Raw genomic sequence first — 23,822 nt, 5'->3', positions numbered from 1 at the left:
TGATCCTAGAGGGTACTTTTACTTTTTGAGCAACATGGTCTAGTGGAAGGTACTCCTGCCCATGGCAGAGGGGTTGGAAATAGGTGATCTTTAAGGTCCCTTCCAACTCAACAACTCTATGAGTCATCGCTCTATGATTCTGTGATTTTAATACATGTGCCCATTTGTCAGTGAAAGGAGGCTTCCATATGCATAGTTTGAGTAAATTTTTCTCTCTGGCGATGTCTGTCCTAGGAAAGGTCTTATCAAGAGGGAGCTCATCCATTCAGGCGTTGCCTCTGGAAACTTTCACTTGCAACTATTGGAATTCCTGTGAAGGGTCTACTCTGACCACACATATGAATCTTTTATAACGGGTCTCTGGGTAATTGTTGTGCAGATCATGTGGTACGGTTGTTAACTGAGAGTATTTCAAATAACAAAAGAGAAAAAATCAGTCTTGCCAGGCTGTTTTCTGCCTATGCTTGAAAACAACCTTCTCCACCTTTTTCAGATATTTTTTTCCTCTATACCCTTACTAGTCTCTTTATTTCCTGTTTCTAGACTAGCATGTTTGATAAGCATAGTTTCTCTGGCATACTGTACTGCCAGGGCTGGCTTTCCAAACAGGTGCAACATTCCTACTTGCTTATCTTTAGCCAAAATTGGTTTTGATTCTATTCCCAGAAGAGATTGTCCCTCACAAGTGTGTTGTGAGAAGTCCTAGTGAATCTCCTAGATCCCACTGTGGAGCTGAAGTTCTATACATTGTACCAGTATGAAAAAATCAAGTAAGAGGTAAAACCTTGTACTGCTGAAGTTAGCAACAGAACTCCAGGGTGGTACCCAGGGTTTGGGTTTGAATGTTTACAAGCAACATGAGATTTGTAAGTTCTTTACTCTGGTCTAGGTCAAACAGCTGGGAAACGATACATCTCTGTGAGGTCAAGTTCATGGTTTTTATTACAGCAAGTTGCTCTTGTCCTTTTTGATATGAGTCTAGCTTGCATATAGTAGTAAATAAAGCCAATCTGTAATAAAGCTAAAATTAAAATTTTACGGTATGAAAAATACATGATACAGAAAATACAGTGAAATTGTATAAAATATAATGAACAGGCCCACAGTGAACAAACAGAGATTGCATCTGAACTAAACCACCCAAGGCAAAACCAATTACAAAAGTATCTGGAAGGAAATATGCACTCTATTAATTTTGCATTTTGATGAACATGTTTTATGCATTTATTAAAATATCTTTTTGGCTAAGTAACATTTTAAAGACAAGAAAGAGAAGTAAATATTTTATTTAAACCAGTTGTGTCTAAAATCCAAAGTTTGTTATATGTGCTATGGGTGATTTAAAATTCATAAAGCTGCTCTGGTTTGTATAAGAAAGCAATTTCGCTTTACACAGAGAAACTTACTTGAAAAAGAAAAATGAAGCATTTTGTCAGAAAAATACCTTAAAACTGATATGTCATCATTAATAACTGGTATGGGTTTCTTTTCTATTTTCTTTTGTATTTTTTTTAAATCACAGTTAAGCTGTGGATATTTTTGCCAGAATTTCACTGAACACCTTCTTCTGTGCTTACTTCAAGCTAAAGAGATTTGATTGCAAATCTGTTTCAGAGTTGCCAATCTCTCTGCCTGGAGATTTACCTCTGAAGGTTTTCTTTCATTTTTCTTTCATTTTGTTTTAAAGAGTTTACTAAGAACTAGAATTATTTTTTTTCCCATATAGTTAGTAAAAGTCATTAATATTTATTCACAAAGACCACCATTGTGAGAGCCTTCAAGGTGTAACACAAGAGTAAGGAAAATATCCTTCAAAGTATTCTGGAAGGAAGGAAGGAAGGCTCGATAAAGCATAGCAAGGAAGTGATGCAGAACCATAGGTCCTGTACCTATATAGCACCCACAATATTTCTTTCTACTTGACACACTGGAAATCAAACGATTATTTTGCATTATTTTCTGATATATCTTACAAGGTAGCTGAGTGACTGAGATCCTGTTATGCTACACCCTGTTCAGACTGTTGAACAGTTAAACTGCAGTCAGATGTTGATTGTTCCCTTCTTTCAGATATAGCAGGGAGCAACCTTCAAACCCTCACTGAAGAAACTGAACGGAAAGATAGGGATTAAGATGAGGCTGGACTCTTGGGAAATGGTAATTAGGGACAGGAAGAATAAAAAAATTAAATCCAGTGCTGACGTTTTGAAAAGTTATTTTAGGTTATTAGTAGTTTTTGTCCAGACAGACGATATGTGCTTCAACAAACACATGTGGACCAATGAACAAAAGGCCATTCATGCCCTTCTGTTCAGAATATATTTAAAGCTGTTCAGCTCATGCACCTCTGATGCTGAAAATTCAGAAGTTAAAGCTGATTTAGGCTTGGGATACAGTTGCCTTAAATCATCTAAATACTGCCTTTACTGACACTATGGAGTCAGAATTCCTCCTCATCTTCCACTGCTCTATCTCCCTGCTCCCTCAAGGCTCCATCAGGACATGCCATTATATCACAATATTAGTGCAGAGTAGCACAGGGCTGGTGGGCACAGGTTTTAACCTGCATAAATAATCTTTTTCCTCATTAGAAATACTTTAATAGAATTCATTACTATTTTCTCTGGTGCACCACTGAATTTGATATATGCAATGAACAAAAGAGGAGATGACATTCTCACAGGAGTGGTTTTGTAATGCTTTAAACATCTCTGAACTTCTTAAGAGTGACTTGTTCATAAATAACCTGTAGTTTTACGGTCTTTGCAAAACATGCTTTCAAGGTTTCTATTCACAACTGTGTTATACAATAAAATGTATATGTATATACCTTTTATGGTGTGCATTTATAGCATATACATTCAATAGAGAGAGAGAAAATATGTGAAAATGGAAGAGGACACTGAATTCCCATTTACAGAATAAAACTGTGTTCAAGGGAATGAGAAGGGTTGTGTGGGACAGGAACATCTATGGATGAGGAAGACATGAAAAAATTCTCATATGCTCTGTATAAATGAAAAGCAATGTCAGCATTTTGTAATATGTGTGCCATTTGTTCAAATCTGCATTAGCTAGTTATAGCTGACTGAAAGTTTTCCCTCCAGCAGGATCTAAAACCAATGTCAAGACTGATAAACTCAGATGCACCAGGCAAAAATCAGGACTGACCATTTTCATGCAAAATGCCTCCTCTTTTATAAAAACAAAGCAAAATTAAATTCTGGCTATTTCAATTTCTGACCTTTGTCTTTTTCAACAAAAAGCAGCGTTTATATCAGCAAAAATATTCAGAAATTTTATTTGTGCCATGCATTGTTTCAGATTTTCTTAAAGAGGTTTTGCTCCATTTCAAACTGTATCAGCTGTAGGAGTTTTACCGGCCTTAAAATCAAGGGTTGTGTTTATTGTACATAGGATACACCAGCATACACCAGCCTAAACAGGGAAATAGTGTAGGGTAAGTCAGACACAGACTGGAAGAGTAATTATATACTGGGAATAAGAAGATGTTTATTATTAACTTTCCTTCCCACTACCTATCAGATGAAGTTTGTTCAACAATAAAAACTACTGCAGTTTTGTTCTCTGCTGGTTCTGTATTGTAGAGGACAAGCTCATGCCTACCTCACACCCAGAGATGGAGTCAGCAGGTGGCCTGCTGCTCTCAGCTTGTGCAACCTCACCACGGCCTTTTTTGGGGCCATGGCTTTGATCTGCAGCAGAATTTAAACAATGTAGTTACTTTACATTCTGAAAAGTGAGGAAAACTGCCTGCACTGTAGACTTATGCCAACTGCTATCTCAAATGTAAAGGCAAATTTTGCATAGTTCATTCCTGCCATTTAAAGAATTTATAGTGAAGTTAGTTTAAATTAATGTTCCAATTCACAATAATGCAGTAATAATGAAATGGTTTTGGTTTTTTTTTTTTTGTAATGGGGAACTGTTATTACGGATTTTGCTTAATTTCAAAGGACTTTTTCAGTATCTCCTGACATTTTTTTCCAATGTTGCACCTGGTCAAATGAAACAATGGTTTTTATCACAATGAAACATCACATTACATTTGTACTATGTTAGATTACATGTTGACTTAATCAACATTTCAAAACAAAGTATTACTTCAGAACAAAGGCTTGGACTTTAATCATCCTGTTTGCTCCTGTTGTATTTGTAAATAACAATATACAGATTTTTTTTCCTCAGCATATTTTATTTTCAGTGAAAAAGTACTTTCTAAATAAAAGAAAATACACTTTGGGAAATTATTTTGCATTGATCCACCTGGAATGATTTGCTCAGCCTTCTTTTATACTATGCTCTGGGTCTATAACAGCTTAGTGGTTTAATGGATCAATGCTGGTGCATAAGTCAAATATACTCACAAGGCAATTTTGTCAAACTGTCTTAAAGGCTGGAGTTTGGTTTTTTGATTGGTTTTATTTGGGGGGTGGGGGGGAGGGAGGAATACACATCCAGGATACAGGCTAGACTTTTAAAAAAAAACTCGGACCCAGTTCAACCTTCCAGCATGTTTAAGAAATACAGTGATAAAGCTTTTTACCCTTCCCACCCCATTGCTCCCAAAGAGCTTGAAAGGCTCGCTCCCATATGCCATTCTGTTTCTCAGCCTAGGGAGATGCTCACTGTGTACAGCCCTGTCAGTGCAGTCCCTGAGACGAAATTTTAAGACCTTAGAACAAAATTTGACTATAAAGAAGGGATTCACATGTGGCCTAAAATTTCTACATAGAGTTATACTTTATCATGATGGGAAAGCACGAAGGGGGAGTATGTGACACTATTCCTTTCCATCTGGTGAAGCTGTTCCCCAGAGCCCACAGTGGGAGTAGAGCTGATTCCTCAGAACCATGCAGTCCTGCGCTTGGGGGCCTCCCCAATTAGTCCTTTAATTTACTGTCACTTAATAAAACGGACCGAGTAACTCGCGCCAGCAGAGATGGAAAACTCCCGGCCTCCAGCTGGGGTGGGTGTTCTCAGAGTTAGCCGAGCTCTCAAGCAGGTACAAAAGGCGCCCACATCTGAAGCTGGGGAGACAGAAAGGAGACCTTCAGCCTCCAATGAATTACACACCAGCGCCGGGCCCCAGGAACAGCAGATCAGCCCTCACTTTGAGGAATAAATCAAAGCTTTAATCGGGACTGTCAGTAAAGCAGGTGTTTTGACTGCCTTTATGGTTCATTTTTATGCAAAAAGGGTTGTGGGGGATACAGAAATCACGGGGGATTGAAAATAAATGGCACTGACAGCACTGATCCCACCAGGCGAGAGGGCCAAAATCGGTCTGTCTTTTCACATTATGAAATATACCTAACGGCAGGCTCTTGAAACCCCGCGTACACAATGCGCGGTCTGTGCGCCCGGGACTTGCCTTTCTCCATCCTCCTTTCCTCCCTCGTTTTTTTTTTTTTTTATTTGATATGCCAAGGGCCCTTTTCTATTCTTTGGTGATGAACTGCCCCAGCAGCCACAGCAGGTTCAGAATGTTAAAGAGCCGCCACTCACCCGAGCTGACAAAGGGATCCCGCTTTAAAGGGCTTAAAGGACACTGCAGACACTACCCGAGACATTACCCTCGTTTAGGGTAATGTCTTTTTCATCTTGGTTTTCATCCTTCAACAACAGTAACAAAAAAAAGTCATAAAAATGTGTCCATGCAAATTTTCTAGCACGGGCTGGGACAAGGGGGCCCAGTGTTAGGGGAGAGGCCTACACAGCAATCCACAGGGATGCGCCGCTCCTGCTCCTCTCTCCCACATCTTCTTGTGGGCTGACAGGGGGGAACCACCACCAACCAAACTTATGCTTTAATACTGAGATTTAACTTCACTTAATTTCTAAGTCTCAATATTAATAGCGGGCATAATTTTAAAGTTACTTAAATAAAGTATTTGGGCACACTGAAGATGAAGCATTGTGGTGTCCTCTAATATTGCAAACGGTGGTTAAGGAATGTTCTAATGCAGCATGCTTTTCCAGAAGGAAAAAAAAAATAGGACCTTTTTCTTCAGTTCTGCTATAACTCAATACTTTTTACAGTGTATTCTGTAACATAATTTGAAATATTACTGCAGGGTATTGCCAGTAAATTTCATTTATCATTTACAAACCATAAAGCAGGCAAGAAAGAAAAAAAAAAAGAAAGGAAAGTGCTTCCCCTCCTGTAGTTTCACACAGTTTTTCATGTCTAGTACCTCACCACTCACAAATGACAGTACTTCAGCAGCTTTACTAAGGAATTATTTCTTTTATCTTTCCATATAAATTAAAAAAATATTTATAAAAGTGACACCCTGGTTTGGATGCACATTCTTAGGACAGATTGCCTGCAGACAACTTTTTTAAAATTTTTTATTGATTACATACAAATTAAGAAATTCATTACACTTGATTGCAATCATTCATACTTCTGTTTCCAGATAGAAAACTTTACATCTTTGTTTAAAAAAAAATATGGATGCATCTTAGAACTTGTATAGGAAATGAGATGACTATTCCTATTTTAAAGGTAGGCTGATGCCCTCAGTCTCCGTAAATGCATCTTTATACATCTTTGGGTTTTGATCCTCTAAACTACTCTATGAATTCCAAAGGAACTTTAGCTATTACATAGAAACCACCATACTTTCATTAATAAAAAAAACAAACGAGTATTTGTGGGTTTCTTGTAAGTAATTTAGACTCTGATTTTCCAAACACACATTATTTTTGCCCCTATAATAAGTCCATTTAAAAGAGTAAGATTATTATAATTATAAAATACATACTTTCTCCTGAAATCCTAGGTATTGTCATCAGCATTGGCATTCATTTTGCCTTCCTACCAAACCTCATTTCAGTTTAATTTCTCATGCCAATGAAGTCATTCCATGCCAAGAAAATTCCATGTGTGCTTGCAATTTTCTCAAATCTTTCAGGGCCACGGTTTATGCAAGCTTTGAAAATCAACTGCTTCCAATAATTTGCTTGAAGACAGATGATACAAGTCATTAATCATGGTGAAGATTTAGGTACTGAGGATGATAGTTGAAAATTCATTAACTTTTCTCTCTGGAAGAGTGGTTATGCTCAATAATATTTTGGATGTTTAGATCACAAGGTAATTGCAATGTTTTGATTAATAGTCTCTTCAGAAAAGCTTGACCAAGTTTAATAGGAATTAAAAGTCTAATTCAAATTTGCCAAGTCCCCGTTCATGATTACCTATTTAACATTCATATTGTGAGTCCATCAGCTGTTAGTCTAGGCATAATACAATAAACAGTCATTGATAAGGAATTCAACAATATTTATTTGCATTCACCTTCCACAGCTTTGCAATGATTTTTGCAATGAGGTACATTGTCAGGATCTGGTTTATAGAGTGACCTACAAGTGGTTGTATTGTCCTGAGTAGAGGTGATTTTTTTGGCATAAGAAAAAGTTTAGGGAACTAAGCCATTTGACATGCACTGTTAGCAAACGCCTTAACTCTGAGCACTATCTCGTATTGGCCTCATAAACCACCAGCGTGCCTGTAACAAACGTGGATAGAGCCTTCCTAAGTCTTCGTTCACGAAGCCTAACCATGATGATGATTTAACTCTGAGCAACACATCACTTGTGGGACTAAAATCAAACATTCTCATTTTGAATTTCAAGTCAATTTTTTTCCCAGAAAGCCAGACATGGACAACACTCAGACTTCTGCTTTCCATCAGAACTCTATTTTACTCATGAGTAATTCTGGTATTGATGGATTCTCAATTACCTTGTATCAAAATGTCAAATCTTTCCATCATTTGTTATCTGCAGTAATTTCAAATGTGACTTAACATGCAGGGGTGAAGTCTGACTCACATATACCAAAATGCTAACATATGGGCACTGCTGGGGTGAATTCAAGGTGAATATATTGCAAAATTGTAAATAAGCTGGGGAATATGTCAGTTTAAATCTATATAACTCAGTCTTGAAGACTTTGTAAATATGCATGGATGGGTTGCAGCCCTCATCATTCCTGGCTAGAGCTGTGTTTTGTCCTCGCTACCCTTGGTCCAAAGACTGTTTCTACCCATTTCCTACCCAGTAGCACGATGTGGCAAGAGTTTATTTTTATCATGTGTTTGTATTGCTCTTTCCACAGTGGGATTTCAGTTCAGAGTGGGACATCTAGATATTGCTGAAACACAAAAATAACAAACAGTAGTGCCTTCAAGCTAAAGATTTAGTCCCCAGATATTCTCAGAATCACTAAAAATCACAAATACTGAACAGCACATGAGACACCAGATAAACCACAAAAAAAAGTCAGTCTCAGACAGAGAGAGGAGGAGGAGGAGAGGGGTTGAAAACATTTACTTACTAAAGATAGTGTTTGGTTGTTGGGTTTTTTTGTCTTCTTTTTAAGCCTCATAGAACAACTCTAATGTTCATTGGTTTCTAAGTGGATTATAAATTCTGAGTTTCATTTAAGCATATTTAAGTGGACAGGTAGCCCACTTTTAAGAGGCTCTGTCTCAGCTGATAGGTAGTACATAATGCAGTTGCCATGACCACGATCATCCCTCTTCTTTTAATGAAAACCAGACGTGATTATACCTGTGTTAGTCTCGTTTTTACATCATTATGGAATCAGCAGGATCTAAGCCACAGGTACAGGCATACAAGGCCAGAAGCTCTGGTCTTGTCTTTCAGTTTAATATTCATGTCAAACTTGCTGTACTTAACACCAATTTGTGAAGATTTATAATGAAAAGAGTGATGAGTGTTCTCCACCAGGTTTCCCAGACCTCAGGGGATGCTTTTTTTTTTCCAATGGGGCCCTTCCTTGTAGCTCAAGGCTCTTCAAGGCCCAGATATGTTGTAAGGCCGGCTTCTCCATCCCTGTTTAAAAATAGATGGTAGATTAGCAACAATAATTTTTCTAAGACTTTGTGAAGGTAGATTAATTATAGTTCACATTCCTTTAGCAGCATTTCATGGGTTCTGTTTACATGCTGATGAATATGGAAGGGGTAGCAGAGAGTTTGCAGATCTAAAGATGGTTATCTGTATACTGTAGTCTGAGCCAGACTAAACTTGCACGAGAGTTTAAGACTTATGGAGGGTGCCAGGAGCTCAGGGACACCCTCAAATCATCAGAATCTCATCTTCTCCTCCTCCCATCAAGAAGACATGATGCCTTACTCAAACAGAAGTTACAAGAAAATTCAATTGAATCATCACTACCAGAATAATTGCCTGAAGTTCTTATATATATTCCTGGAGACTGCTAGTCTAAGTACACTCCTAACCCAAATGGTTTAGAGGCATTAACACTGCAACACAAGACAATGACAACCTTTGGTAATAGTAAGTAATAATGTGGTTGAGTTACTCTTTAACTTGTGACTAATGTGCTAAGACACATTCTGAATTTTTGAATTTTAAGTCCTTTTGAATGCTACATTGAACAGCTATTCCTATCTTCAATGGAAAGGTATAAATCTTGTCCCTATATCTTGTACTCATTAATTACAAGATTGGAGCTATTTGCACTACACAAGATATAAATAAAAATATATCTTTGGTAACTCAATAACTTGATTAGTGACTTAATTTGTCACTATTGAGATTAGAAAAGATGTGAGTAAAAGAGCAATCTTTTCCAGTAATTCAATTAGTACTGATAAATGATTTGCACATAAATTTTCTTTATTTATATTCACACTTGCCTAAAGAATGCTGGCCTTCCAATTAAAAAAAAAATATTGAAAATGAGTCTGGTTCATTCTCTTTCAAATGCTATTATGGCTCTCTAAAAACTACTACAATTACTCCTCTTAAACAATATATAATCAAGCAGTAGAACTTACTGCCATAAGCATGCTGACACTATGTCAGAAAGCATAGAGACTATGTGGAAATGTTTGTTTAGGTTGGAAAAAACCTCTGAGATCATGGAGTCCAACCATTAATGTGAAAAGTAAGAAGATAACAGACATTAAACACAATAAGTATATTTTTAAAGATATTACATGATCTACATTACAGTAGAATAGAGCATAGTATAATCTATTTAATTATGAAAAAAATTGTATTTCATTTGCCAGAAAAGAGGAAATATTTTTGGGTATATATTACAAGTCATCAAAAAAAAAATATCTGAAGTTATTCTGCCTTAGCTTCATGTTTTGTTTTAAAATATGAAAAAATATGTTTGGGTAAATTTACAATTTTTTATCAGAAAAATGTATCAAAAATGTAATTTGTTACTTATAAAAGAAAATATAATAATAATATAAAAAACAACAGATTTGTAATTCAAAGTATTTGAAATTTAGAATATTATTTTTTTCACTGGAAAAAGTAGTTCTGTATCTCACTGAATTTTATTACATACTTTGATGTTTCTGAGCATGGACAAACACTAAATGACAAAAATGTGCATATAGGCCACTTAATTCTGTCTCATATTCTATTTTCTGTTCTATCAGAACACATTCTCACTAAGGGAAACTGTTATGTTGTGCCACTGTCTATGAAAATAAGTATTAAAAAAATGTATACCATTCATATTTTTCCCTAACTTGTTTGGCAGATTCTGCTAATCTTGCATTTAGTTAAAATATTATCCAATTTATATGATGGTATCAGTCTTTCCAACAGTGTAAGTCTAACAGAATTCTTATTAGTCTGATTCATATCTATACAATTCTCTGCCATGTAGTCCATCTTGTTTTCATTTTGTTTGACCTTTATCTACTTCTGAGTAATAAACTCATTGGCAATCTTTTGGGAGAAAAATGGTATATAAACCTGTTGTGACTTAGTAGTAGACAATTTAATCAAATTTGGTGACTTAGATTTGAATACTGAGAGAGTGTCTAACTAGAATGAAAACCATAACACTTACTTGGTTGAATATCTAATTTAATATTTAACAATTCAAATTCACATTTCACAGGCTAAAAAAAAATTCTCTTTATTTCCCAAATGATAAAGGAAGATATAATTATAAAGCAAAATAAAGAAAAAGTGGTAGCCGATTAACATTTATTTAAATGGTCTTCCATCATGTGAGTGTGAGAATATTTACTCCCATCCCTTATTTTCCAAGACTTCTTCTCTCTTGTTGGGATTAGGAGTCCTAAAGTGGCCCCAACCAGAATCAGAGTAAAAGTAAGACAAAGAAACCCCATGATATGATTTTTCTTTTTCAGAACATTCTAGTGTAGATATTAAATAGCTACTTCTATGAGCTGTTCATACCTCATTTAATGACAGTTGTACTTTAGATATATAGAGTTGGGATTTCTTTTGCTTTGTTTTTTGGGGTTTTTTTACCCCCATGAGATGGAAGAGTCTGTCCTGGTTTTGGCTGGGATAGTTAATCTTTTCTCTAGTAGATGGTGCAGCGCTGTGTTTTGGATTTAGGAAGAGAATGATGCTGATAACACAGTGATGCTCCAGTTGTGTCTGAGCAGTGTTTACACCAAGTCAAGGACTTTTCAGCTCTTAAATCCAACCCAGCAGTGAGAAGGTAGGGGAGGCACAAGAAACTGGGAGAACGTACAGCTGAAACAAATGACCCAAACTGACCAGAGGAGTGTTCCACACCATATGACATTCATACCATAAAGAAGGCAGAAAACTGGCCAAAGACTGCTGTTCAGGAACTAGCTGGGCATCAGTCAGCAGGTGGGAGCAATTGCACTGGCCATAATTTGTTTTGCATATTCTAATTCTTGTATTGCTATTATTTTGTTTCCCCATTCCTTTCTGTCCTTTTAAACTGTACTTATAAAAGCACAAACTGCACCTCAGGAAGTCTTCCATAATCCCCATATCATCATTGGTGAATCAGAGCTCAAGTCAGTCCAGTAGTTTAATTATCTGGGAAGCATCATCTCCTCGGATGGTAAGATTGACAGAGAGATAGACAACAGGTTAGCAAAGGCATATAGTGCTTTTGGAAAGCTTCATAAAAGAGTTTGGCGAAATAAACACTTGAAGAAAAGCACCAAGATCAGTGTTTACAGAGCCATAGTGTTGTCTACTCTTTTATATGGGTCCGAATCATGGGTCATCTACCGCCACCACCTGCGTCTCCCAGAACGCTTCCATCAACGCTGCCTCCGTACAATCCTAAACATCCACTGGTCAGATTATGTGACCAATACATCTGTTCTAGAACAAGCAGCAGCCACAAATATTGAGGCCATGTTGCTGAGAACACAGCTGTGCTGGGCAGGACATGTTTCAAGGATGAAGGACCACCACCTCCCTAAGATCTTGCTTTATGGTGAACTCGTCACTGGCTGCCACATGAGAGGAGCCCCAAAGAGAAGATACAAGGACTCCCTGAAACAACATCTCAGCCTTGGCCATATTGATCATCATAACTGGTCTACTCTGGCCTCCGATCGGTAGGCCTGGAGACACATTATTCATAATGCTGCTGCTTTTTTTGGGAACACGTTTAGAGGAGAAAAGACATTCTTGAGGAGAAAAGACAACGCAGAAAGAACTGTATCTTGCCTATACTGCCTAAGGAGACTTTCCGCTGTGCCTTTTGCAACCGGACTTGTCAATCTTGCATTGGCCTTTTTAGCCATCAGCCCATTTGCAGCAAACATGGGTAGAGTCCTCCTCAAATCTTCATTTGCGAAGCCTAGCCATGAATGGGTAGCAACACATGAATTTTTCCTTATTTCCCCACTTCCCACGGGGGGTGGGTGGGAAGTGAGCAAGCAGCTGTGTGGTGTTCAGCTTCCTGCCAGGTTAAATCACAACACTCTCTCATTTTTCAGATGTAGTTCAAACTGTATCAGTTTTGATAACGTTCTTTCCCTTCTGCTCAAGGGAAAGGCTACTCATCTCCTGGGGTCCAGAAGGTGGCCATGAGCTTCCCTGGACTTCTCCATGAGATTGCAAACAACAAACTACTTCAGACACCGGTACAAACCTCCTTTGAGATTACAGAATGGCTTGAGTTGGAAGGGACCTTAAAGATCATCTCATTCTAACTCCCCAAGCTAACAGGAAAGCGCTGGTAGAGTATAAAACCTAAAGTAATGCACTGAGCTCTCCTTTCTTTCAAAAGTACCTGAGATCAAAGGCAAGTTTTCCCCAAAACACAGCCATAATCAGTTCATCAGTTTGGCCAGATATTGTAGCTAATAGAAATCTGCTCAGCTACCATAACTTCAAAGGACACAGCCATTTTGACACTACAAAGATCAGACTCACGCTACCTCATAAACTGGTGACTCCAATCATGCAGACATCGTATGGTAACAATTACAAAAACATTTGCTGTCCAGAGTCTTGGAGAAGAGTAAACTATTTTTGCCAATAAGACTCCAGCATAGTTTGGCTTCCTTAAAACCCACCATGTCATGTTTCAAGATGCCAGAGTATTTCTTTTTCAAAAAAAAGGAAAAAAGAAAAACAACAAAAAAAACCGTAATCAAAAAAAGGTTTCCTTAATCTTTAAAACTGATAACTAGTTCACTTCAGACCTTTCACATGCTAGGGTGAATAACTTGCATTTTAAAATATTTTTTATGTCTGTTTCTTGGTCCTACTCAAGCATGCATACCCCATGTTATTTACAGTAAATGTCTGACTGACTGCTCGGGACTGCATTTTAAATTGTCACATCAGCAAACACCTTCAGTAAAGAGAGGAAGAGTGTAAGTACAGTTGTGTTTGCAAAATATTAAACAAAACAAAAACCCAGTCACGTGGTTTCTGAGTAATCTGCCAATATAGTTAAAAATATGTAATTAAAAAAACCCAAACCCAGATAAACTACTTCAACAAAATTTGACAGGGGAGAAAAAAATAAAAAAAAAAAAAAAAAAAAAAAAAAAAAAAAAAAAAAAAGAAAAGAAAACACTTAGATCCTTTTTTGGCAGCTGTAGTTACGTCTGTAGTTGGGTGACTGAAAAAGACTGACATAATTACAAAGTCTTGAATTGCTACTCATGTGACCTGGCTTTGGTGGCAGCAGTTACAGGAATTTAACTTCAAAAACAGAATAAAAACAGAGCACAGAGCTGAACACCAAACAGAGACAGAGAGGCAGATCTTATTTAGTTTAAAATTCCGTTATTTTTTGCTGTCAGCTGTCCAAGGTGACTCAAAGGGACTTCTCCCCTTTTCAATGAAACCTTTATAACTTTCTGACTACTAGGTCAGAAGAGATCAAGTACCATGATTTTTTTTTTTTAAATTTGTAAAATTTCCAAATTGCTGTCAAGTGTCCTCTTGGAGGATATTCTGCCCATCAGAAACTATTCAGGGCCCCATAGGCACAGCTCCAGCATGGGAGCACTGCAGCCCCAGGAAGGAAGGCAGAAGGGAAGGGTTTGGTGCATGGGCACAAAGAGAGAACAGCTCTTACAGTAAACCAAATTATCATCACAGCATTTGGTCACTTCCTATGCTAATAAATTCCATAAGAGCATTCCAAGTCACAAAGTAAAGGGGTTCCCCATCTGTATGATCATCCCCCAATATTTTCCCTCCTAGCTCCCGTCATCTCACATGCTGTTAAACTGCCTCTGGCTAGAATTGACTGGGTGAGGTTCCCTCCAGAGTTTACTCATGTCATTTCCAAATATAGCCAGAGGGGACATGAGAGTGACACGAGATGTACTTTCCACTTCTTTCCTTCTCTGCTAGCACTGGAAAATGGCCTGCATAACATAATTATTTTCTGTCTCTAATTTCCATCCTGTTATGCTTTGCAGGAACTGGATGAGCTGCTTACGCAGAGCTCCTTGCCAGTTTCTGGACTAAAAGCAGTGTTCTGCTCTTTCACTTAAGTCTCCCACCTCTACCATTTTAAATGGTTTTTTGGTAGGGTTTTTTTTTAATGACTGCATTGTTCATTTTACTGCCTTTTGCAGTCCTGCAATTCCTCTAAGTTCCTGTCTTTTACCGAACTTTCTTCAAAGTCCTAGTACTCCAATCTAAACTGAAGCTTACATTTAAATTTAAACATGCATCTCTGTTACTCATCACTTCCCCAATAGCCTCCAACTAAGCAAAGACACACACAGAAAACAAAATTACTGCAACACAGAATAGTGCAGGGCATATAGTGGGGATATGACATTCTTCCTAGTGTTCTCCCAGCTTCCAACCATTTTCTTGTAATGACCAGTTGCCAAGGCTATTACTTGTGATCCTATTCCATGATGCTTCTTAGATATTCTCTGTGAAGAGCTGTGCTCTGCTCTCTAACTGATCAAAATGGTCCTGAGGATTTCTCATAGACAACCAGCTGCTGTTGCTCCAATCTTCTCTTAATCATGTTCCACATCAAGGAACATGTTTGTTTAATGTGGAAGCAGGATGAAAATGTGGATTTTCTATTTGTAGAGTTTTGTAGATCAGGTACCATTTTCTTTGTTAATGTCCTTCTTGAATTAGATCCAGGATGCATCCCCCTCATTGTCTCTCCACCTTTGCTTTTACTACTACAGAAGGGAGATGGAACATTTAATATATTATTTTTCTGGATTAGGGAATCAGACAACTTTTTATGAACTGCATATGACTGGAGAATAGAGAAAACGAGGGAAATAAAACCCAGATATGCGAACAGTTATGCTAAGCATATGCTCACTGATCAAAATTATTAAGCATTTTCATTATCCAAGAGAAAAAAAAATATTCTGTCATCAAACCAGTCCAGAGAAAGTTTTACAGCATTAAACTCTCATAGATACCAAGATGTGGTTTTCTTTAAGCTGTAGTAGAATCTGCCCTATTTCAGAAAACATATTTTTTTTAAAACAAAATATTTGTTCACCCTGAAGTTCAAACTGCTGGGATCTATGACATTTGGCAAGCTTTTACTGGTAAATGCCAGTCCAAAAATATCAAATTACTTCATTAATAAGTATAAGTTTGAATGAAAATTGTGGGTTTTGAAAACACTGTAAGAGACCATTTGCCACAGTTTCCATTACCAGTGACACTGCCCAGGCTATGCTGCCATAAATTTGGTTGTGTCTTTGTACAACGGGGGTTTGCATTAATAGAACAAAAGTAGTTAATCTCCTGGTTGAGACAACTCATGGTTAAAAGCCCTTCTCAACCTGTTTCGAGTACAACTTGGAGTAGAAGGCTGATTGTTTATACATTAATATCTGTCACAATCAAAGAACCTGTTGTATTTTCTGATGTATTTGGCTATTGCTGATTAGAGATATCTTTTTACAAAACAGTTTTTGTCAGTGGTCTAATTTTGTTGTTTTGTTGTAAATCAGAATAGCATCCTTCTCCATGCACTCATATGTTTAAATAACCAGTGTATTCTCTCACTGAGTGGCTCTTAAAGTAACTTCATTTAAAAAAAATCCTTTTTGTAAAGTTAAGAAAACATTCAGAGTAGCTCACAGCATTGATATTCACTTTATAAAAACCTTCATAAACACCTTTGTATTCAGTCACTGTTTGTTTGTCCTTCAGCCAATTCAATTCAGCCAGGATATAAATTTTTCTGATTTTATTTTTGGTCTCCTTAAAATGCAATGAAAACAAACAAAAAACCCCAATTCCATAGCAAGAAAACACATAGAAAATAATTTAGAGAATAGTCTTCTTGTCTAAACAGATTGAAAATAAGTATTTTCCTGAGTTTCATTTCTGTTACAAAATAAATTTGGGTGCTAGCAATATATATTCTAGGGTTTTTGCCCAGTAGATTAAACAACCATAAATATTGAATGATTCAACCTAGCAGCCAGTGCTGGCTGGAGTGAATTGCACATTAACTACTCCTGGAGCTCTAGGAGACACCAGAAAATTGTACCTGAGTAAGCTTGCTAAATTAAGCTTCATAAATGTTATTTTTCTAAATACTTAAATTACTTATTTTACTAAGGGCTCACCTGAGAGTTTTCCAATGTGATTAAAATGCCTCTTGGGTCACAAACTGCTTTCTGTGAATTACTAAAGCTATGGAAAGAAACACTGGGAGGGGCAAGGAGACCTTCCAGAGAGTAAGGACCAGATCACCATCTCCAAGCAGGATGGAAAAAGACAGCAAAAACAAGTATAATTGTGCTTCATCTCTCTCTCATCACTAATCTCTTCTGAAACAAGTATTTTAAACCATGAGGTAAAAAAGTAAGGATAATTATGTAGTCTCCAAAGTACCCCACAAAAAATGTTTGCATTTATAAGTATTTGAAGAGATACTTCTGTCTACTCTATTTTTCCTTTTAGGTATCATTTCCTTAAATTATGCTCTATGGGAAGACACCACTAAACTGTGTAATGCTACTAAACATATAATATTACTTCTAAAATAAAGCATTAGTATCAATCTATCACATCTCTTATTTAATTTCACTGGTCTTGTACAATCTGTCCAGGTTCAACATTTAACCAAATTGCCCAAAGACACTCTTTCAACCATATGTAATGTACAGTAAGTAACTCTTCTGTAAATTGTCTGGGAATATACTGCAGAACAACTCTCAGGAGAAAAACTAGAGCTGAAATATTTTCTCATGCACCCTCTAGCTGGGTGACATTCCTCTCTCATTCCCGATTTGCCCCCAGCACAACCAAACAGATGCTACCCTATGCACCCAAGTTTGTTTGTGTTTGCCTCCTGTTGATATTTATGAGTGCTGTTTCTGATACCCTCACAGCATCATCCTGATTTTGGCAGCAGTTTCTGTGTGTTCAGGTTCCAAGGGGAATGGAGAGAACACAAGCTGTCTCCAAAATGAAGGAATCAATTTTAATTTCTGAAGTCAGACGGGCTTTCATTTATTGCCTATTGACTCCGTGGAGGGATAATAATAGTGTTGCTGCTTTCAGTGAAAAAGACCATTATTGAGGACAATGTGCTCAGTCAAAAAAGATGCCAGATCTCACCCTTCACTCCCCAGTTTATAAGCTGGGCTTTTTCCAGAAGCACCATTTGCTACCTGGCCAGCTCAGTCAGAGCCCCAGGGCATAGAAAGGGCATAAATCTTTTTGGATGTTGGTCCAGCAACCAGAGAGGAAATGAGAGAGTGAGCACAAACCTTCTGCAGAGGCACCACCCCATGAGCCGGCCACTCTCGTCCCGCTAGCCCGAAGAGTCACCATATGTTTGGCTGCCTCCCATGCAGCCAACAGTCCTTGGATTGAGGTATCAGATTCATTTGGACGACTCCTGCTAGTGCTGACAGACATCCAGCCTTTTCAGGCCCCAGTCAAGCTGTAAAGAGACCGTGTTGGAACCACTGGGCTTGTTGAATCAGCTCTGCAATAACAGAATCTACCCCAGTCCTCATCAGACCAATCGTACCCAGCAGGCAACAGACCCCAGACAGGATTTACCAGTAACAAAGCACAGGGTCCAGCAAAGCACCTGACTCAGAGGATTTATCCATAAGGCATATTCCACATCCAACTAAGTGTCCCCAAACAGCCTTAGTACCTTCTCTGAAGCACAGTTCTCCAGGTCTTTTCCCTGCTCTTCCTTTTTCCTTGGAAATCTGGGATGAGAAGAAGAATGAGAAGGGGAGTATTTTTCTCTTTGCTCAGTTCCAAAATAAGTTGCTAAAATAACAACAGTGCCTTTCGGGAGGCTTCTCCTGAGTTTCAGGGAAATGGTATCTATTCTAATTCTTCCACCACACGCTAATTAAAGTTGGTACTGATGATACATGGTTTGCCATTCTACTGCAGCTTCATTTTCAATGAAGCACTACCACTAAAATCTTACTCTTAACACAAGCGTTTCAGGAGTTTTAATCATGGCAACGATAGTAAAGGTGGGTTGTAAGTAGATGAAATAACTTCAAGTATGCAAGAAGCTATAAATTTTTTTATAATTTTTTTTGCCATAATATCTAACCTTTAGTCTTTTAAAAGACTAAAGTAGGGATTTATGAATAAGTTTCCTCTTTCAGTATCTGTTTTTATTATCACTACATTTACTTGCAAAACAGTAGTGCATTCCACATACAGATTCTCATTTTATATTTTAATTTTTTATACTTATCAGAAATTAAGCCATTAGGAACACCATAGCATGCAGCCATTCACAAGAACATGATTGATTTTGACTTTTCTGTAAAAGTAAAAAACTGATTTTCAGTTGAGTAAAATCTTCATGAATACCTCCTGTGGTTATGCTTCATATTTTAATTTTTGAAGTTTCATTATAGTTTAATTGCCAAATAATCCTTTTGGTTCCTTGCTGACACATTTTAACATATGCTTTCTTTTGCCTAAAACTTGTATTTTAAGATTGCACTTAATGACACGTGCATACCTTTTCTAGAAAACAGTTTCACTGTGATATGAAGGAATGAGGTAATTTAATATATGCAAAAGTGTGGAACTATACATGCTGACAAATTGTCTCTCTGCAGAGCTAACTTGAGCTGCTGCATATTCTGTGTGAGTGTTTTGCTGCAGACTTCTGTAAACAATGTTGAAGAAATCTGTGTTAAAGTTGTTACTTCTGTCCACCCACGCTGGAAGGAAGCCACTGAGTTTTCAGTTGTTTACAAATGTTTCCAGTGATAAATGTCTTTGCTATTTCCCATATGAAGTTATGTACTCAAACATGTGCAGCTTTGCTGATCTAACTGCTACAGTGAGATGAGAGCCATCAGAGAGAGCTGAATTTTGGTTGCCCTTCAACAAACACATCTACACTTGAGTTTTTGTTCCACAGACTTTTAAGATCATAAAACAGGATTGTTATAGCACCACTTTGTTCCTTAGAGCAGTGTAAATGTCTTTCACCTATTGCACCACTGAAACTGCAAATGCCAAAATTATATTCTCTTTCTAAAAGTTTTTAAAAGTTTAAAATATAGGACTTTCCACAGGGTCAGGTCAGACACAACGACAACAAAATATCCAAACACGAAGTTGCATAAAAGGGTTATAATATCACTCACTGATATTTTGAAAAGATTATTAAATCATTTCACCACAAACACTCTTCTAGCCTGGATACAAATAAGCATGTCCCTTTTAGTTAGGTGACCTAATTATTGCAAGAATTTAAGAAAACCAGATGGGTCAAGATAAGCCCAAGAGGTCTCAAGCCTGCCAATTTAGCAAGTTTATGCTTCCATTTTATTTGAATAAAAAATATCCATCATTGTTAGAGGTGCATTAAGCCACTGTGGTTGTTTGTCATCATTTGTATAAAAGCCAGGTTACCTGTCAGTTGACAAATATTGTAGATAAAGGGCATTACTTGAAACAGCACAGGCCTTATTAAAGAAAATAGGAGTCTTTTTAACCTGTTCCTCTGCTTTTCCTTTTTCACGATACTATATTAGCTTGGATATGGATTTTTTTTTCCACACTCTCTCTCACACAGGCAGCACCTTCAGCTCATTAGACCACAAGGTTCTTGGAGTTAACTTTTTCCAGGGCAATAGCCTCTCTTACTATTTTATCCAGGATTACAGAGAAAGAGTCTGTCCATGATCCATCTGTACATATGAAATTATTACCAGGCTCAGATGTGCCTCCCTCTCCATTTCACCCATGTTTCATTGCAATGTACTTTTAAACATGTCACAAATCTGTTTATGTGTGGATAGAGAAACCGTTTCATTTCAAGACCAGCTGGAGCCTGTGAAAAGAAGACACAAACACAATCCTCTCTCATCTAGACTTTGCTTATTTTCCTTGTCTTAGCTATTTTAGCTGTACATAATAGTAACTGGATAGTCTGAATTCTCCTTCTGAGATCTAAATATAATCGTTGCAGAAATCTTATCTTTTAAAAAGATAAGACACTAAGTTGTGACAAGTTGTTATAAGACACTACCATATATGAGAGACTGTTTCATTTTCCATACACAGCAGCAAGAACATTTCCTTTTAAGGCATAATTCATGGTTTCTACTTAAATCTCCATGATGACCCTAGGACACTCCCTTATTGGCTGGAAATTAATCTTGCCAAGTCAGTAAAGTTTGAAATTCAAAAATACCATTTTGCACCGAATAATTTAATTTAAAAAAAAACATTCAAGGTTATCACTGTCCATATTTGCTGTACAAACTCTGTGGACTCTGCATGTGGAGAGCTCTCCTAGAACTTTGGAGACCGCACTGGCTTCCCAATTCATTTGCCCACCACTGCTATTTATTTTTCCCCCAAAAATCATTCAACGTTTTGTGAGATTAAGGTTGATTTGGCATCCAAATCATTGAGAGAAGGAAAAAAAAAAATGAAGGAATTATTTGAATGAAACAAATGGAAAGTAGGCTTCCTCTTGCATGAATTTTCACAGTAATTGAAGACTAAGTGCACAAAAGAATATATGTATGTTTTAAAATATCAGGATCTATAGAACTCACATGCTTTCTGTGCAATGCACAGGAAGAACTTTGTGCTTGACAGCAAATGTCAGTAAGAAAAGCAGATGATGACAGCAGGGATTAAATTTTCAGTCTATGGGGACAGATCACCCTCCACAGTCATGTCTGAGAGGGCAGCATGCTGGACTTGGAGTGAAGGCAAAAGTTAAAAAAAGTAGTTTAAGCTAAAATTTTATTTTTCTTAAATAAAACCCCACCATCATCCATGCTATCTTCTGGACTAGGGCTTATAACAATTCTTCCTCACAAAATATAAGTATATGAAAGTATAGCATGTACTTTTACCATTACCAGAGCTATCAGACAGCCTAGCTTCAAACCCCTTTGTCTTCACAGGAAGCTTCAATTTCTTGTCCTACCCCACTAGCCTACCATACAATTTCAAATATTCCCATTGAAGCTGCTGCCTTTGTTTAATGTTTAAAACACATATTTTTAGCCACAGAGAGGAAAAAAAAACCACAAATGAGAGTTGAGGGGTGACTGCCTGGAAGGGCAAACAATTGCTTTCCAGTGCCTAGCACAGCATGCATCTCCTTTTTCTCTTACTCAATTTTCTCTGGAGTTCAGTCTCTCATGCATGTTCAGAGAGGCAAACCTCTGCAGCACAGAGGCCCTGAAATGAGTTGGGCAATGCATTGCAAAGTCATGCAATGAAACTGGATGCTTGGTGAAGCTTTAAATGGTTCGTGTAAGCCATAAAACTGTTTGCATGGTCATTTCTCACTGTATTTCCCACCCTGCTACTCAGGCAAGTAGTAGGAGAATGCGTGCACTGGTCAGATTTCAGCTTCAGTTATTACCCATTTTTTCCAGGGGCACCCCTGAGTTTTAATTAAACAAGGTATTATTTACCAACTCTGTTGTAAATAGTACGGTTACAGTACGGTTTAAACTGTTCCTGTGTGTCTCTTCAGAGAGGCTCTTTTTTCAGTAGTGGGTCACTTGATCCCAGAATATTATTTTTATAAGTGCTCACTGATTTATGATTCTACAGATCTGAGCACATAAAGTGCAACAGGGTTGTAATTACAAATATTTTTTATAGATTGAAATTACGATATTATCACTTCCTTTTTCTTATCTATATAAACCATGTCAGAGAATACGCTGCAGGACAAGTTTTATGTGCAGGCAGAGTCTGACCCTGGGGTAGGGAAAGGAGTTAAATTCTGCCTGAAAGTGTATCAACCTGCACTGTTGAAAGAAAATACATGTATACCATAGTCTCCCAGGGATCTCAGTTATGTTAACCTAACACTTAAAATGGAGGGTTTCAAGTCTTCTAATCTTTGTAAGCAACTGAAATTCTCTGTGGTTTGCAGAGAAAGAAATTAAATTTCTTACCATTTTCTATGAATTTTAATTTTTCATTAAGAAAAAGATAGGAAACTGTAAAGGTTAAATATTTTGTGGTGGCTTTCATTTGCTTTCTATTTCTGCTCTTAAACATAGCAACTATATACACAACCAGGGTAAAGAATGTAGCAAAGACATTGTTTACAGCCACATCCTCTCGATGTACTTATTTTAATGGGCATCCAATAGTAAAGTGCAATGCAGTGCTGACTTTTTAAATACAACTTAAATAAGTGGTCAAAGAACTCTGATAATTTTTCAGTAATTTTTTTTAATGTAACTATTTCAGAATTGAGTACAAAAACCTTAGATGGAACCTGCAGAAAAGTAGTGGTTGAGCATCCACTAATAAAATTTTGTATTTTTTCAAAAGGCTTAACATTTCCATATATAGAAGGAATGCCAGAACCACTAGCACATGGAATGGTTTCCGTTGGATGGGATGTTAAGGATCATCTTAACCCCTGATCAACAACCCTCTGCCATAGTCAGGGACAACTTCCACTAGACTACATTTCTTAAAGCCCCATCCAACCAGGCCTTAAACACTTCCAGGGATAATCAGTATTCTGGTAATTAATTACTATTTGATGATATCTATTACCTTTTCTGTCATTATGATACCAAGAAGATAAAACTGGTAAGCATTATAGAAGTGCTAGCAACCTACTGTTCTGGACAGAATAATCATGCTCATGTTTGGTGCTTAAAGCACACCAGCTAATCCCACCCTAACTCTCTACTAGCTGTCAAAATTTGGCAAATCAATATTTATTGTATATATTTTTTAAATCTGCATAATATCAGTTTTCCCTGTTCTTGACATGGAAGAGATTTGCTGCTAGGGTTTTTAGGTATGTGTACACATACATATATAAATAGATATATAATTTCTCTCATTTATAAAGGAAACCTGAGAAAAAGAGGGACTCTAAAGTAGGATTAAGGTAGATTTTTCCCTCATTTACTGCTATCTGCAGATCTTTTAGTAAGCTTCCTATTAATAATAAATACAACTCAAACTCTGATGCATTTCAGATATAATCTAAGTAAACATTTTTGCTCCTGGAGACTGGTCTTATTGCTGGTCTCTTTGCATGA

This window comes from Manacus vitellinus, unplaced genomic scaffold (assembly GCF_001715985.3).
Source record: "Manacus vitellinus isolate BGI_N305 unplaced genomic scaffold, ASM171598v3 scaffold_0_pilon, whole genome shotgun sequence".
In the NCBI taxonomy this organism is placed as follows: domain Eukaryota; kingdom Metazoa; phylum Chordata; class Aves; order Passeriformes; family Pipridae; genus Manacus; species Manacus vitellinus.
Note: the sequence above shows the minus strand (reverse complement) of the source record.